Genomic DNA, 20,064 nt, shown 5'->3' on the forward strand with positions numbered 1-20,064 from the left:
AGTCCCAACATACCGGGGCCCCCCATTTACCCCTCATCCTAAATCGAAACATCCCGCCAGAAATACGAAATCGCCGACCGGAATCACATGCTCATAACGGCGTCTGCCTGCATAACTTTTCTGCTAACTCTAGACGATCACTAACTCTCTTTAACCTGTTGAGTCTGCGCTGTCAACTAAAGTACGAACTCTGAGCTGCTCATCACTCTCTGTAGTCGGAAATTACCCAAGATGCACTCTGCTCTAAATCTCAACGATCACTCAACCCCTAAGGGTTAGGAAACCCTGAACCATCGGATCCCCGATCCAAAGCCCACTTTGCCCATTCTGGACCGACTGGGAGATCCGTTCTCCCTCTCAGATCAACTCTCATAAGTTCCCCTCTTGCCATCACATACACATACTGAACTAGTCCCAACACCCGCAGGTGGAAAGACCCGATGCACTGATGATATCCTCGAACATCTCCCAAAATGAACCACCACATCCACCCTACACTCTGATCAGATTCACACTGAGAATTTAAAATTTTCTCTCTCCATGCATCCCTTCTGAGCCTCAACAGTCATCCCAACCGGATGGGTTCCTACTCCACTGCCGCGAACACGATGCTCAAAACCATCCTCGAAATACCCTAACTATAACTCTGCTCTGCAGCTTTCACTTTCGTGAACTTGCACCCCTTCGGAGTTACACACCTTCCTCTTTTCCTTTTCCAAGGAACCCTCCTGGCCATAATGCCACTCCAACCGGTGCCACGGTGCTCGCCCCAAGCGACACCACCCTTTTTGCGTAACCACTATCCACATGCTCTGGTTCTCATTGCAGGGGCTCTCAATCCCATGTACTCTCTCCACTCGTCAAAATCACAGCCTCAGCTAAACAAGATCACTAACCTGGGGCCAGACCTTCCAATGCAATCACACTACAACGAACACAATCCACAATCTCAAACTGATCCCGCAATACCAACAGAGTCTCCAGCATGACTGGACCGACTCTCATAACACATACTAGCCACTCGAGGCTATATGTCTGTGGTTCCGTACACCCAACTCTGCGAACCCTCAGGTTCTAACTCTGGAACCTTCCGGCTCCAGCTCTAGAAACATGCACAACATAATCCCGTGGAATTAATGCAGTGCAACCCATCACGTACCTCAAACGTACCAATACTCTGATCGCAAAATTCCGATTACTTACTCAGGCTTGATTCCGGCCTCCTCCCAGGCCTCCACAATCGAATACCCTAGGTCTGTATCCCGCCCCGCATGCTCAACACCCGTTCTCGACGGCCTATACTTGCGCTAACAAACACTGCTGAATCCCGGCAGCTAAGCACCCTCACATACTCATCGATCTCCCGGAGAATTTTACAATTCTCCCCCACTAAAGCACTGACTAACTGCCACCGATCGTCCTTAACGACCTTTCAGAACCATCCTGCACAAAGAGAACATTTACCCACTGACTGCTTCCCACAAGCGTAAACAACCCTCAGCAAAACACATCTCCTCCCTGATCAATCCGCTCAAAAGAATCTGATCCTTCAATTATCTACTCCACAACTGGAGATACTACCCGACAATCAACCCAGTGCCGCATCTCCCCTAACAACCCTCACGAACGATAACCAAGGGAATCCTTGACATCAACCCATAACCAAACTCACAATCTGCCCAAAGGATGAACATCACATCGAAAACCGCACAAGACTACAGACACTAAAATACCAATTACAACCATACTCAACCATCAGGGAATAACGAATGCCAAAGCGAAAACCTGAAGCACCAATCCATAACCATGCCCGACCCGCGAAACAACGAATACCGCATCGAAATCCATACAAGATACCAGCACAAACAATACGCCACATCCATGCAAGACAATTAAGACATCCCGAAAGCATCATACCTGCCGCTGCCTCCGGCACTGCTCCGTCTCCCTCTGTCGCACGCAGATAAACACGACCCTGAGCCCTCTGGGGCTCCGCTTCATTCTGTCCTCCTCAAATCCCGAATTGGCACTGACTGCCAACAGTCCCGCGCACAGTGCCCCTCCTTTCCGCACTTGCGGCATGTACCACCGGACCCGCAAGCTCCGATGTAACCCCTTTTTACTCGATCATCGACACCTATGATCTCATGCTCTCCTACTGCATCTCTATACTCCACTTATTACTACTCTTGACAATTCTTGCTTTCTTACATACTGCACCCGGTTCTCCCCCACTAGAGTTCGAACCAACACCAATTGGTATACAATCAACCCACGACTATCTTTCACCAGCGAAGTCGTACCTGCTCCAGAAAAGTGCTGTGCAACACCCGATAGTCCCTCCCCTTATGAAGTCAATCAATCCCCTATACTCTGATCCTCTAGCTAACTCTCCAAGAACTTCTCATCACAGCTGCCTCTAATCGTTCCAAATCCCATACTGATCTAATACTAAGCACCTGCACTGCTCGAGAACATATCTGGCTCGTAGACTGCACCGCAGCATCATCGTTCCTCTCATCTCAACTCATCAACCCGTATCCAACGCCGGATTTGTCCCAAGAACAGGGACTTACTCTCAATACAGACGATAACTCTCCGCACTGCAAAACTCGTCTGAACTCTTCACTGCTACCACTATAACCCAACCTGCTATTCAACGTCTACGGTCATGGACCGTTTCGGCGCCGACTGCGACTGCATCGGGGCCTGCCTCATCTCACGCTACTGCAACTCAACCTCTAACTCACGCCACATGGCGGCCTCCTGCGATACCAACACGGTCTCGCGTCTCTGCGCAGACACGAACTGTCTGATACTCCCCCTCTTGAGCATACTCGGATTTCGGAACATCTGAGCCTGCTCCGAAGCGAACTCAGGGCAAAACATCGCCCTCTCAATAAACACCCCGGTGCTCTCAGTCACCGACTCCAAATCCTGCCTCAGCTTAAAGAACTTCCGAGCCACTTTCTCCTTTTCATCCCGCGGAACATAGCGAGTACTGAACATCCCTCAGAATTGATCCCATGAAACCGCAGCCCTCTGCGCATCGGAAAATAACCTCGTGAACACTCTCCACCAATCCTTCGCCTCGAGCCTCAACAGGTTCAGAGCACACCCCACCCTCTGATCAGCAGGGCATAAACTCGTGGAGGAACACCCCTCCATGTTTGATAACCATCTCATAGCAACAATCGAGTCCTGAACTCCATCGAATGCGGGAGGCTTCGCATAATAGAAGTCCCGATACTGAAAACCCCGACTAGCCCCTTTCTTCGCCGTTGCTACGGCCGCTGAAACCGCCGCGGCAGCCGTCTCTGCGAAAGCCGCATATCGCTCATCCAACTACTTCAATCATAGTGGTCCTGATCGACCCAACAATTCTGGCGACTCAACCTGCAACAATGCAGCAACCTCATCACGCCGGATCTCGCGAATCCTCGCATCCCGCTCGCTCGTGCTCGTCCGATCGATAACCGGATAACCAGATAGCCACAAGCATCATCCACTACGAACCATGGTACTCATCCCATGACATCCTTCCTCAACATGCTTCGGTGTATGGTACCTGAACCATAGCACCATTCCTCAACCTGCTCCAATGTATAGCACTCGAACCACAATATCTATCTCAATCTGTTCCGATGTATGGTGCCCTGACCATAACATCACTCTGTATCCGCTCCGGTGTATGGTATCCGAACCATAACATCACCCCTCAATCTGTTCCTTAGGACCTTCAGAATGCCCCCTGTATCAAGTATGGGTCCTCTGCTTTCAGTAGTACGGGCCCATACTACCTGCCACATCTACCCATACTTCCCACACGGACCATTCCAGAGTTCCTAAGTAGCTGATAAGCCTGCTCTTTCACCAATCTCATCGCGCGTGCTCGCTTTCCAGCGAAATCCTCTACTCTACCAGCGCACTCATCTGGCTAGGTTTACTCCCTAGTCCCTTCCGCTGTCCTCCCACTTCTTTGCTATCAGCTGCTGAAGAGTTCCCAATGATGCCAGCCCTCTACCTCCTGAGTATCGTCATACTCACTTGGTAGCTGACTCCCATCATCGTTAACTCCACAAAGCACAAAGCAAGCAGCATTCGAGCATTGAAGCATACATAGGACTCCTTAGCTGTGATAGCTCCACCTTCTCGGCTCATCCTCGGAAGTACCACTGTACTCTGTAGCTCTACCCCTCGTGCGTTCTAACTAGATACCCTTACTCATCACATACACACAAAAGCATAACGTACATATAACAGCAAACCCTAGACTAAGGCATCACAAATCAGGCCACTCTAGTCCTAAGATGTGAAATACCTAGCCTGTCTCTAGCATGCAATAATGTCTCATAAAGTGCATAATAGATATTTCATAATACAAAAGTAAGGGTATTTTGGGAAATCACCGTCTGGCTCTGGCTGATTGTACACACTGTTCTTTCTTGCTTTCTCTTTGAACTCTTATTCACTTTTAGAAAACTATTTATTTGAAAACCTTTTCTTAATTCCTCAGTTTGAGTCCAGACTCACCCGTAGGCGCGTCCGAATCCCTCAAACCAAGGCTCTGATACCAATTTGTGACACCAAAATTTCCAAAAAACAAAATTTTTATTTAAATAATCAATTTAATATTAAAAACACTTGTTAAAATCGTATTCCCATTCGAATTACAAAACATGGTTTCATTTTCATTATAATAGAAGACCAGGATCCTCCAAAACACAACTCTTTCTTCGGTGTGTACAATCGAACCGTTGCCATCCCGCGTTACTGTGAGAACCTGAAACAACGTAACATAAACAACGTAAGCACGAAGCTTAGTGAGTTCCCCAATATACCTTACGCACATACGCCATCCGGCCCGGACCGTTCGGTCCACATAACATTGCCTTCCGGCCCGGATCTTTCGATCCACATAACATTGCCTTCCGGCCCGGATCTGTCAATCCACATAACTTTGCCTTCCGGCCCGGACCTTTCGGTCCACAATATATATCGCCTTCCGGCCCATAAGATAATTGCCTTCCGGCCCATACACATATATAACACATAATACAAATACTCTAACACATAAAGCACATATATCATATATCATACCTGACCTTTCTGTCACACAATACCTTGCCTTCCGGCCCATATATAAACATGTATATCACACGTAGCAGCTAACTTTCCATTCATAGCATATAAACATAACACACAACATACTTGACCTTCCGGTCACACAATCAAACCCTTCCGGGTGAGGTATAGTGAGAAGACTCACCTCGCAGTCCCTGGAAGATAGCAACTCTTGAAATCCCTCACACTTGATCCTCCGAGCTACAAGCTCCCTGTCACAACATATGTCTCTTTTTAATACTTCTATCTTCCACGTTAACTGACCCTAAGAAATCACACCAGCCAACTCTGGTCGACAGTCCATTGTCAGCTCGACTGGACTCGGCGAGTTCCCTGGCGACTCGGCGAGTCTGGTCGTCCTTCAGTCCTCTAAGATTCCCCTTCTACTCGTCGAGTATCCTCCTTGACTCGACGAGTCACCTCTGGAAGAATCGCGGGGCCACCCCGACTCCACTCGCCGAGTCTGAAGAACAACTCGGCGAGTCCCAGTGAATCTTCAAGCTACTCGCCGAGTCTGATCATCCGACTCGGCGAGTCCACGCCATGCAGTCGATCCAACTGCTTCCTGAGATACGTTTATTCCCGAAAAACACACCAATGGGACTTCTGGACCTCTAATCATCCTATTACTAGGGTATAAACTTTTGTATAACAACATAACAATCCATCTAGACTCCAAATGGGTTTCACAAACCCTAAATCCATGCACACATTCACATAACAGGAAATAATCCGAAAGATTACCTGAATCATGCACCCTCAGTGTCCCCAAGCCTCAAAACGTGATTCCCTTGCTGTCCCATTAGCCAAAACCTTCTCCTTCTTGGACAATAACTTCCTCAAATCACCAATGATCTTCAATCCTTGTTCTGGATGCCCACAACCGATTTAGGACCCTTCTCAGTCGGCCAAAAGGCGAACAATGGAGGCATAGGATCCCTTATATACTTCCCAACCGAACGGCTAGGGTTTTCCACTGAACAGCGTCGACTCGCCGAGTCCATACCTGGACTCGTCGAGTCCAGTCGCGAACCCACGATCAAATCTGCGACCCTACTCGGCGAGTCCGGCTCCAACTCGCCGAGTCCCCCCTTTTAAAACACCCTAAAATGCAATTTAGCAATACTTGAGATTTTGGGCTGTTACACCTACCATAAAGGAGCCCATGGAAATTTTCTGTGATAATGAAGGAGCGATTGCCTTGACCAAGGAACCGAGTGATCATGGTAGATCTCGACATATCGACAGAAAATATCACTTTATTCGACATCGGGTAGAAGAAGGACTCCTTGTAGTGAAGTGGGTATCGTTAGAAGATAACCCAGCAGATCCGCTTACGAAGGGACTGAGTTGGGTTAAGCACTTGTAGCACGCTAGGAGCATTGGGATGAAGGACTATATTAGTGTAGATTAGATAGTTTGGAAACGTGTATTATATAAATGTAATTGACATTTGTTGATTAAATAATGAGTATTATTTATAAGTAAAGTTACTGTCTTATGTTGATTGTTTAACTATTGTTTCACTTTGCATGTTTTGACATCTTGAATAATTGAATTATTTAAGAACAATCGAATTATTCGAACGGTCCACAGTCGTTCATATGTTGGAAGTAGATATGAATGAAGACTGTCATGAATAGGTGTGTAGATTGTCTAAAAGGTATTAGACATTGCAAATGTTTGCTACAACGTTCATGGGTGCTTATGAACAAGTTTTGAGCAATGGAATAAACCCGCGCTTGCTAAAATCACTTCATGAAATTTATCACGAGTGATCGCAAGACAATAATATCATATGGTCTTAAAACCTAGATATGTGTTTTATTGTTTGCTGGTTGGTTGTACATTGATAATGCGAAAATGCATCAGTAACTTGATGTCATAATACGCATTGTTGTGTATGATTTGATTAATGAATAATAAATGCATATAAGTCGAAGTTTATCTGTTCCTTTTATCCTAAGAGGGTAAAAGTGATATCAGGGCCCCTCGATGATTGATTTGACTTATGTGTCGGGCCCGGTCAGGACTGAATTGATGTGTTCAATTAAGTTGTATGTCAAATGAATCTGAGATCGAGAAACATACTGTTGGACAATAAGTATGACTATGTTCCATGTGATTGTCTGCACAATATCTAGAACAGAGGACTATACGATCCCTTATCTAAAGGACAGGTTACTGATAAGATCAGAGTTCGACAGCGTCTTTGAGAGCTACGAATGCTAATCAGAATATACTTACATTGTAGTTACTAGACTTATCCAAGTGGGAAACTGTTGGATTAGTGTCTAAGCCCATAACTATATTTGGTAAGTACTTGACCTGGTTGTGCATGGTCCTTTTGGGTTGCCTTCACCATAGCAACTTAACATGGTAATTTATGGAGAGAGAGAAGATATTATGATTTATTAATATATTATAAGAATAATATATTAAAAGAGAAATCATATTATTTGATTAATACTGGTCATAAATTAATTAGAAATTAATTTGGTGACTAAAAGAGATTAATTAAATAAAAGGGCATAAACTGTCAAATGTGTGATAATTGAGTTTTAGGCTGGGAAACCTAATGGACTTAGGGGGAATGAAATTATGATGAAGGATCATCATATTTTTGTCCAAGGCCTTATTCCAGAAGGTTCCATGGGCTGCTTGGTGATTAAGTTGTCCATTAGGGTTTTGGCAGAAACCCTAGCAGCCTACAGTATAAATAGGACCCTTGGGCTATGAAAATCGGCTACACTTGATCTCAAGAGAAACCCTAGGGCCGATTTTAGCATTACCTCCTCTCTCATAATTGCCTTCTTGCTAGTTAGTGATTGTAAGCCATTAGAGGAGTTACACTTGTGACTCTAAGCTCCAAGACAAGAAGAATCAAGAAGGAATCAAGCAATCAACAAAAGGTAATCATCTAGATCTGATTTGTTATGTTATATTTCGAATTCATACTTCTAGATCTAGGGTTTTCAAGTCTTGGATTCATTGCATTTACAATAGAGAAGCCTAGATCTAAGCATTAGGGTTTGCATGAGCACATAGGATGTTTATTTGTGTAAAACCCATCAGTAGACTTGGTCATGTCAGACGATGTGTCAGCTGACCATGAAGTTGATAATGAGATTTTTAAAATTCCAAATTTGTTGATCTTTTTTTGTGCCACAAAAATGTTATTCCAAAAGGAGGAGTAGAGGATGAAGTTGATGATGAGGTGGTACAATTTCCTATTCATGTGGTTGCTCAATAAGGAGTTGAGGAACAAGCAGCTGGACATGTAATTACTCAACATGTAGGGGTTATTGCTCAAAATTGGTAAAGGAGAAAAGGTTGCCCTTCTCAAAGGAGAATAAAGCTTAAGTTGATGAGAAAGGTGGTGACAAAGGATGGTAGTGGGGGATGTTTTGAAAATCATGTCACCTTAATCTAGGATATGTGTTTTGTTTAATTATGCCAAAAAATATGAAATCGCACATCTTTTGGTGCTTAGTGCGCACATAAAACAATTATGTATCGTAAGGGCTCCTATATTGGTGTTGTGTGCACATTTACCAACATTTAGTACCTTATACACATGTTTGGAATGAATATCATCTTGTTTTTATGCCTTATAAATTTATTTGTATGTCTAATATTTTATATTATGTTTTATGCCCATATTACATTGTTTTTTGCCCCAATATTGTCCATTTTTTTATAGCAGCATCTGTGACAACAACAATTATAGCGACAAAAGTATATTGTTGATGTTGTTATTTAATGGACCATTTTGCCTGTATATTATTTTCATTTTATTCATCTTTATGGACTACTTCTTGATAGCAAAAGTACATAGTTATTTCACACTATTTATTGACATCACAACATTTTTAATATTCAAAGTCCATTGCTATTTCTTGACATCAACAGTTATAGTAGCCCCAATATTATTGCCATATTCCCTTTGTTCTCATTGAAATTGTTTTCCAAAATTGATATCCCCACTTAAATGAAATCTACTTCTTTTCCTGATTCGTTTTTCTTACTTGAGTTTATTTTATCCTTCATCTTCATCAACTCATTTCCAAAGAGCACAATTTGGTTTGTTTGGATACACTATATGCAACAAAAATAAATCAAATAACCAACCAAATAGGGAAAATGACATAACCAAGCAAATATGTAGGAAAGGGTATGACAAAAATAAATCACATAGAAGAGGCAGCGTTATTCTTTGACAAAGGATTGCGCAGGTCTATCAAGGATATAGTGGTATGTGGAGGCCCCTTCTTTGGAGACATTTAGTGGCGCTTGGCTTCCTTACCTATTCGTTTCGGTGGTTTGGATTTGTACTCGGTCTACGAGGTTTCCTCCTACGCATTTGTAGCCTCGAGGGCCCAATCTTGGGCATTACAAGACCACATCTTACGTGACAGTGGCATATGTGGTATGGACTCGGATTACCTATGTGATATGACTCGTCTTCGCGATAAGATTCCGGGATTTGACTGTAGCGGTTTCACTAATAAGGACACCGCCCCCCCTAATTCCCAAAAAGCTTTAGCGTGTGCCCTTTTTAGCAAAATCGTCCAAGATATGGAAGTCGACTTCGACATGAATGTCAGACAGAAAACAGTCTTTGAGTGTCTGTGGGCGCCTCATGCTCAGGATTTTCTGCTAACTATCCCTATTGATGGTCTTGGCCAGCATATGTCTCCTGTGGAGTACCGAACTATCCTTCGTTACCGCCTCATGATTCCCATATTCCCAATTGACGAGATATGCTCAGTTTATCGCAAGGCATGTTTGGATACCTTTGGGGAACACGCGCTTCATTGTAGAGAGCTCCCTGGTTTCAAGTATAGACATGATGTGGTTTGGGATGTTCTCTTTGATGCTTTTCGGCGTGCTGGTATTTCTGTGAAGAAAGAAGCGCCAGTGAACTTTTTAACGGACCTGCAGGATGGCAGGTCCACACTTAGACCGGCTAACATTTTGGTATTTGGATGGATAGGAGGGAAGCATGCGTGCGTGAATCTTACTGGGGTCTCTCCTCTCGTTGGTTTAGGGAGCGGGGGTTTCACAGCTGGACATGCCGCTTTGAAAGCTGTTGCGTGCAAAGTGGTAAAGCACGAGAATACATGTAGAGAAAATCAACATGTGTTTGTTCCTTTTGCATTCGATACATTTGGTTTTCTCGCACTAGAGGCAGTGGAGCTCCTTAATAGAGTCTAACGGGTCATGCATTATAATGTCATATTTCCTAGATCCACAAATGTTGTTTTCAAAAGAATTAGTTTTGCCATCCAGAAAGGGCTAGCGACGCAGCTTGTTGCTTGTTTGCCTTCAATCAATATGTATTGAACTATAATATTCTTTACTCTACTTCTTTTTAAAAAAAAAACTCACCATTCGGTTGTGACAAACCCTAAACTTTTTTTTTCCAGGATTCCTCTTAGTGGTTGAAGTCTAAATTTGTGATGGGAACAGATAACCATAAGGGTATGCATCTTCAAAAATCTTATTTGTCTTCGAAAGGTTTGAACTTAAGGTTGAGATTATGTATTTAGTATAAAATGAAGCCATCACAGGACCTGAAGAAGAAGAAGATGAAGCAGGAAAAGAAAAAGTCAATGTTGTTTATTTTCCTTGTAGCCCTAAAATTCAATTTTAAAAGAAAATACAAACATAAATTTCATTTCATCCACTCTTATCCTATGTCATTAATTAGTAGACCAACTCAACAATTCTTAAATCAAATAATCATTTAACCCACAAGAATCGGTTACCACTATGTGAGATTTGAATAAAAAGCATACTTCATTCTTGGTTTTTTTAAAAAAATTTATAGATTGATTGTGTTTTTTAAACAATTAAAACTTTGATCGTCTTTCTTAAACCTTTTCGACACTTCTTTACTTTCTATTTAAATACGGCAAGAACATTTTATATTTTAAAATTTTAACCCTTTTAATAATAGTAAAATATTTTCAAAGGTCCGATCAAATGGTGTGGGGCCCGCCAAAGTCGTGAAATTCAAGATTGATTTCACACGCATCATTCTGACAACTAACTCTGACAATTATCATTCTTCACTTTAAGGTTTTCCGAACCTTCTTTTCACTCTTTTTACGATATGAAATAGAGATATTTAGGAAAATGATTACACGAAATTTTGGTATATTAATAAATAAATTTAATCTCATTTGGTTTTGTATATTTAAATCGAGGGTATTTTAAACTAAGTTTTCATGTTTTTTTTATTATAAGTACTTTTCTGAATATATATATATATATATATATATATATATATATATATATATATATATATATATATATATGGATTAAAAAAAACCATTATATTATTTTTTTTAGTGCATTTAAACCCTCATATTTTTAAATTTTTTTTAATCTAATGAATTGTGACAATAGAAACGTTAAGAATTGAGTACCTAACATTTTTGGCTATCTAGGATTTACCGAGCTCAATGCTTTAAATGATACATTTTAATAAAAATATAAGAGTTTTAACGTACAAAAAAATAATATAGTGATTTTTTTAAGATTTTGAAGAAAATATATTAGGTTTTTATAAGATTATCCCATATATATATATATATATATATATATATATATATATATATATATGGTTAGGTTCATGTGAGACGTTTTAATTTTATGAGACCGTGAGATGCAATCCTAGCGATTCATTTAGTAGATAAAACAAAAATACATTTTTAAAATGCAAAATAATTGAAAATTTTCAAAAAAAAAAAAAGGTTCAAATATTTTTTTGGGAATTTATATTTTCCAAAAAAATAAATACCAAAAAAAATATAAAAAAAATTAAAAAATATATTTTTTTACATATTCTAGTAGAATAAATAGAATATTCTACATATCTGAAAAATCTAGTATAATATTCTAACTTTTTAAAAATCACATTAGAATATTTATAGTGTAATATTCTATTAGAATATTTCATGTATTTTTCATAAAAAAAAAACGGTAATTTTTTTAGATAATTCAAGTTCTGAAAATAATAACTAAAAAAAGAATTTTTGGATTTTTCGAAAAATAAGCTAGCTTATCAGCTAGCTGTGGCGCGCCAAACACAACCTTAACTTTACCTTTTAGCACATATTATTTGTACAACTTGTCTTTAGTTTGTTTCTATTAATAAATATTCTTATATATGTTGTCGACAATTAAACTTTAATAAAAAAAAATTTAGGTCCCTTTTGATAGGTATCTTTTTGGGTCCAAACAGATTTTTCTGACTGAATGTACCGGAAATAGTATTTGATTTGCACTAAAAAAAAAGATTTTTCCCGGTAAGATATGTTTTTCCCAGAAAGCCCCAAAATCATATATTTCTGGGGAAATGGCTAAATAAACACCCCCATTTACTAAAAACACAACCTATACTAAAAAAACACCCTAATAAAAAAAAAAGTCAACAATGTCTTTTTATATTGAAGTTTATATACCTAACTTTTTGTTTTTCTTTAATTTACGTGCCTTCTTTTTATTTATTTTATTTACTTTTTATTTTTCTTTTCTTTTTCAATTTATGCTTGAATATTAATATGTTTTTTTGGAGTAATTAAAGCATATATATATATATATATATAAATTAAATTAAAATGATTAATTATTTATTTTTAATTAATATAGATTAATAACATATATATATATATATATATATATATATATATATTTGTATATTATTTAATAATTAAATATAAATTAATACATAAAAACAAAAATATGAAGCAAAAAACAATAGCATTAGCAATCCTTCACGAATACATAAATGCATAATTCGAGAGAAAATTAATACCCTCTAACAATCCTCTATAGTTATAAAAGGTGTTTCAGGATTGTAAGGTTTCAGTTGTCTATAAAGTTCTAGACGTGACATGAACATAGTTTCCCATCCAGCTGCACATGGGGCTTTGTGGCGGATCCAGAAAGCTGAAATGGTAGGCAGCGGACAATCTCCTTCTAATTGTACCATCACATAATGATTACCATATACAAGTGAAATTGTAATAACGCGATGGTACAAAAATTCTTCCGGACCTTTCCAAAGAGGAAAGAAAGTGAGAGAGCCTTGGTTGGTTAAAAAAGTAAGGACTACACCAAATCTGTTGGCAATGAGGATACATGTTTCAGGCATAAGTAACCAGTATCTTTTAGGTGCCGGTGATTCTAAGAAATTCAACGAAGTATATAGTTCACCGATTCCATCAGTGAAAACTCTAGCATAAGCATCGTATGAACTCAATAACTCGTCTAGTAGTTGACGTCGAACATAGAGCCAGTCATTCTCGCCATACCCAAGACAAACAGATATTGCTCGAAATCCACAGTTTCCATCCCCCTCTACATCTTGTATATGTGTGATGTAAGGATGAAACATCACTTGGATTTCATCTATTAGTCGATGATTGTAGCATGATTGAGGCTCTTCCTTCAAGTCTGGAATTTCATTTAAGTCTGGCTCTTCCTTCAAGTCTGGAATTTCATTCAAGTCTGGCTCTTCTTTCAAGTCTGGAATTGTGGTTATGTATGAACTATGTCTTGCCGGTTCCCTATTGTTCAACTCAACAAATTTTGGCATGGTTGAAAAGCTGCGTCTTCTAGGAGCTTGATTGATAGAATCAGTTTGTTTTTGTTTTTGTTTCTTCAAACTTGGTCGTCCACGTGTATTTTTTTGAATTGCGGGTTCTCTGATGTGTGTTTTACTAGGCTGGAATATATCTAGTAGCTTTCTCATCATGCTTTTTTTCACAGCTTCCGGTTGCTTATTGTAGGTTTCTTTAAACATTTCAAATTTACCATCACCACATATATCTTCATTTTCCATAGGAATTCATGGTGAAATTTTAAGCTTTCTCCAGAATACATCTATCGATTCCAATGGAATATAGTCACCTGCATTGAAATATCATTAATATATAAACAACCAATATATAACTTAAATTAAAAAAATAATTGTCAAATGTACCCACCGGAGTTCAAGTACGCTGATAGCATGCAAGCACATGGTAAACCACAACTATTTTGTAGTTTACAACCACAGTTTGAAGAGTCAACTTGATATACCCGTTGAAGTTCCTCTATAAGCATATCTAGAGCTTTAAGTGAAACGTTACCCCGCAATAAGTCGAAACACGAAAATCTGTGTTCGTGTTTGGAGACAATCATGCTCTTTTCAAAACTCTCATTTATTGCAGTAAGTTGAGACTTCACAAACCGATCAATAGCACCAACAAATTTAGCTAAAGAATAATTTTTTTCTTGTAAGTACTTCTTTAACACTGAATGTTGGCCCTCAACTCTGCTACTAGTTCGTTGTCCAAAGTTCAGATGTTGATCAATCCAAACAGAGACAAACATTTCCTTATACTTGTTTAACCAAACATCGTCCAAATATTGTAAGACATCTGGATTTATATAAATGTTATTTATACATAAAAAGTCTTCTAAATTTATAAACAAGTAATTAAAAAATAAGTAGCATTGTACCTTGATGTTCTCTTAACATTGACTGCAGTTTTCTGTAGTTTTCAGTGTATGATGTCCATGTTGGAGACTCAACAAGTATACTCCACATAACACGAAAGGATTTCCACTCAGCTTTCAATGGGATTAGCGCCTTACAATGCTTTCTAATATTTTCAGTAATGTGCCATCGACAAAGTAAGCGAGTTGCATAAGGGAAAACTTGTTGGCATGCATTCACCAATGCCAATTCTCTGTCCGTCACTATAACGCGTGGCTGCATGCACTTTTCTAGTGTCAACCTTAGACACATTAACACCCACTTATAGCTTTCCTCCTTTTCGTTAATGATAAAGGCAAAAGCAATGCTAAATGTCTTGTTGGTTGAAGTTACTCCAACAATCTCAACAAAAGGCATAGCATATTTGTTTGTTTTGTATGTTGCATCAATAATCAAAATGTGTGGAAATGCTTGCCATATATCTAACGATAGATGATGAATGAAAAACAGGTTTTCCAATTCATTTGAAATATTATTTACGGAAAACTCGATAACAAATTTTTTATCATTCAAAATTCCCATAAGAACCTACATTGAAATATCGTTAATTAATAAAAATTCAATATATAAATTATATGTAAAATATAATATATATATATATATATATATATATATATATATATATATATATATATATATATAAAGCAACCAAAAGGCAATAATTAAACATAAATATGTATTTGAGTTTTTCCAACAGCTACCGACGCGTAACTTGAAATATCCACTTACAAAACTAATTTATTTTAAAAGGTTAGCCCACTAGTTATTGTACAGCCCATTTACCCAATTAAAACCCTAAAAACGTTAGAACATTTTCACTTTCATTTGCAGTTTGCTGTGAAAGAGCAACAACATCGCCCCCATCTAAAAGAGCAACAACGTCGCCTCATCTGCCGAAGCATAGCAACCGCCAAAGATCGATGCCACCGGAGCACACCAGAGCGTCGCCAACACAAAATACACCATCCATCGATCCGTCTCATTAAACGGTTTCTCTTTTCCGACAGCGAAGATCTAGGCGATGCTCGCGTCGGCGATGACTACCATCTCTCTCTCTCTCTCTCTCTCTCTCTCTCTCTCTCTCTCGACGTTTTATACTTTTCCGACGGCAGTGCCACTAGCCGTCGGCGATGATGACGGTGGTTGGACTGAAATAACCAAAATTATATTTTAAATCTTGAAATAATATGCAAAGTTGGAAATTTTACCTAAACTGTATTAGATGGTTAGATTAATGTTGATCTATCTTTTTATAATAAAATATAAGTTGTTATTAGTTATATCTGATATTAATGTGGTTTTATTATATATACAATTAGAAGATGTCAAACAAAGGTTACTAAGTTTGAGACACAATTTACTAAGTTTGAATTTTTTGAGGTCTTCAATATACCTAGTAAATAGGGTGTTTTTTTAGAAAAAAATAGTTTGACTTTTAAAATGAGGTGTATATGGGTTGTTTATTTAGCAGCTACCATTTCTGGCTGAATGTGTTGAAAAAACAATTATGCACCAAACCCGGCATCTTTCTTTATTTCTTGGATTATTATTTTTTTTAAATAACTTTTTTTAAATTTATTTTTTTATTGAATTATTACTTTTTTTCGTCATTCAACACAGTCAATCAGATGTACAATCAACTAACATAGTTTTTTTCTCAGTTAGAAAACTTTTACAAACAGCATTTCTCAGACATAAACTATCAAACGGGACGTTAATAGCTTCAAGTGGATTTTATTTAGAACAAACTTATAAGGATAAAATGAGTAGATTAGAAGTAGATTAGATTTGCCGGTTAAAAAAAAATGATTAAGTTTTTTTTTTTTTTTAACTATTGTATTTGTGACTTTAGTGTAAATTAATTAATCATTGCTCTTCTTAAAACATAAAATAATATAAATATGTCAAAGTTAATGATTCTAATTAATATGATATGATATATACAATCAAAGTATCTCCAGCATAATATTCATAATTAATCATATTAAACTGATTTTGTTCCATGTTTATAGAAGGTTACATTTGCTATTAACTACACTTTCAAATATAATATTTACTTTACGTATTTACATATTTATGTATCCTTGTTTCTATATATTTTGGATCAAACCATTTGAAATGAACAACAATAAATAAAGAGACAAATCAAATTAATTCTATATAATTCATTTAAAACATATAGAAAGACGATAATACCTTTTGTTTGAAGTTGAACATATCTTTGATAATACTTCTAAAAGGTGTCGTAACATAACAAAGTCATGTCACATCTTCTTTACAAAAAGAACGATCCCAACAATGACAAAGGTCAAAATATTTTTAGAAAATAATATTTGGTTAGACTAAGACCATCAAAATTTATATATATTTTATTAAATACACAACTTTAATCGGCACTTTTTTACATAATATGATTATTTATACATAGTTTGCTACTTTATAGGTAAATTATGCGAAGAAATAAAATTGGTCTAGATGTGTTTAAGGATGTAAATAACGAAATAAGTAATATAATTAACCTTGGAGGCGGTATATATAAGTATGTCAAGGGGGTATAACTGTATAAAGTAATTTTTGAAGGTTAAATATAAAAATTAAAAGTAGTCATGATTGACAAAAAATTTCCGTGCTTCACCATCACCGGTTCAGTTGACGTGGGTCGCAATCTACGGCTCTCTCGCATACCGACCATTTTCACTTTATTTTTCTAAAATAAATTTATTAATATTTAAATTAAAATTTAAAACTTATCATTTATTAAAACGAGTAGTATTGAAGTATGTTGATTTTTTTTTTTTTTTAATTTATTTTCGCTCTTAGGCAGGGGGGCCTGCTTTGTATAAAATTGCCGTATAAAAAAAGTTTCTTTTTTTTTTAAACAATTCAAAATTAAATACAATCATGAAATGATGTTATTCTAATAATAATAAAATCACATTTTTTTAGAACGGCAATTAAATCATAGGAATATATAATTATATACTACACAACTTTCCATAAATTTGATTCATTTATGCATCAGTTATTTATTATTTTCTTTTTAGCAATTTTATATGTTAAAACTTAAAATGGAGAAATTTGATATTAATTATTAGCTTGCCACCATATAAGAAAGATAAAGAGATAAGACACGTATTGAGACGTTTGAGTTACGTTGGAAACTTTTCCTATTTTTTGGATTTATTATAAGACCTAAGGATTCCAATATTTAGACCATATCCTCAAATAAATAATTTCTTCATACGTCAATATATTTTCTTTCTTTAATCTAAAGAAATATATTTATAATTCTCAATTAAGTTGTGCAGAAAAAAAGGAAGAACAAGAAAGATGAAGATGGGTATGCCATGGATTATATAATTCTATGAACAACAAAAGAAATACAAAAGATTTTTATTTAGGGATTTATTTGATATCAAAGTAAATAAAAAAAAAATAGTAAAAATGCTAAAAACGTTTTTTATCACAAAAAGATTGCTCTGTTCCTCCATAGAATCTGAATCTAATTCCGACCTTTTTCTTTCCCCCCCAACTTTGTAATCGATTCTATGAAATTCATAATAAAGCTACCATACCCACTAATCCAGACAGCACCAGAAGCGGCAGCACCACCGTGAAGCTCCGATCACCACCCGAGATAGATTGCACAACGGGATACAGATCACCTGGTGGACCAGTTATGTAAATGTAATTGGGCGGGGCTAGCCCACCTCCACCTCCACCTCCACTATACGGAGGTGGTGGGCAGTTCGCACCGGAAGATGGAGGCGGCTTCTTCTTCGGCGGTGGTGGTGGAGATGGAGGCGGCGGCGATGGTGATGGAGGTGGAGGACTGGTGTAGCAAGTCGTTCCACAGGGACAACTTCCACACTTGATTTGGTCATCCGGTGTTCCTACAGGGTTGGTGGTTTCATCAAGCTTTCTTGGGTTCATTGCTTTGATCGTAGACGGAATCACCGCCATAGCCAGGATGATCAAGAACATAATTTGGAAGGCTGTCATCATGTTTTCAGGGCGGCGTCGACCACCGGAAGAAGGTTGAAGCCTGGAATTGGTTATATGGGTTTGCTTGAGTTTTGTTGGAGATGAGAGAGTGAACTGAGAACGGCGGCGATGGTGGTGGTGGACTGGAGGAGGAGGAGGGCGAAAGTGATTTGGTTAAGACGTTTTAAGTAATAAAGAGTTGGGTGTGTATGGAAGTTGGTGGGTTGGCTTAATCAAGAAGGCACCCACCCATTTCATCGCACTTGCATGTGGCATTGCCTAATGTTGGGCCCCATTATATGCTCATTAAGTCATTATCGTTGTCCTTCAAAATTATTTAACTTAAAACCCACTTAACATTCTCAATAAAGCTAGAGGTATTTTGGTATTTAGTATTTTAATCGGTATTTACTATTCCATTTGGTTAAGTTGTTTTTGAGGAGTTAAATTTTCGCTAATCAAATTGATAATTTCAATTTGAAGTTTTCGTAAATTAAAAGATTAATTATTTTTATCAGTCAAATTGTTCCAAATTCCACTGACAAAAGACAATCTGGCGAACTCAAACATCTTATTAGCCAATTCAGTTACGGAAGTGATTCGTACACAACACTTTTTCGTATACAATAGTTTTTTTGTTATACACAACAATTTATGCATTATGAAGTTATACAATACAACATTTTAAAGCATCAATTGTTATGTATGGAAAAAAAATTATTGTGTACAAATCATCTTCCATTTAATTATGCTTTTACATCAAAGTAATTTGCAAAAGATGTTACTATGGGCAAAACAACACAATTTAAAGGAATCTCAAAGTAAAATAATGATACAAAATTAATTAAAGAGAAATGAAATATTTGACACTTTAAATTAGGATCAGTATGACAGTATATGAACATACCTTACAAGTCAATCACACAAGTCTAAATGATTGAAATTTTATTCGCACCGGCCATGTATGGAGAAATATTATATTTTATTCCTTATTGAATTATTTGTTTAGAATTATATAAATAGAGTGTACCTAAAGAAGGGCATGTGAATAAGGTCACTCCACCTTTAAGTTAGGTTTGATGACATTATTTATCTCATATTTTAGGGATGACATATATATACTGGACCATGTTCAATGGCTTTTAATTAGCTCAAATAATTGAGGTAGATAACAAAACAATTAAAACAACAAAAAGCATAATAAGGTTCATGTGTTTACAAAATAGACGGGTTTGATGTGAAATGAATTGTGTATGTGTCGACTGTCTATAATTTATATGAAGAAAGTGGTGATATAGAAATTAAAAAGATTTACGTATTGATAAGAATAAAGTCAAAAAAAGGCTTGAATATTGAACTGAAATGACATTTATTATAACGTTGAGTCAGGTTATTATATAATA

This window comes from Lactuca sativa, chromosome 3 (assembly GCF_002870075.4).
Source record: "Lactuca sativa cultivar Salinas chromosome 3, Lsat_Salinas_v11, whole genome shotgun sequence".
NCBI classification, from domain to species: domain Eukaryota; kingdom Viridiplantae; phylum Streptophyta; class Magnoliopsida; order Asterales; family Asteraceae; genus Lactuca; species Lactuca sativa.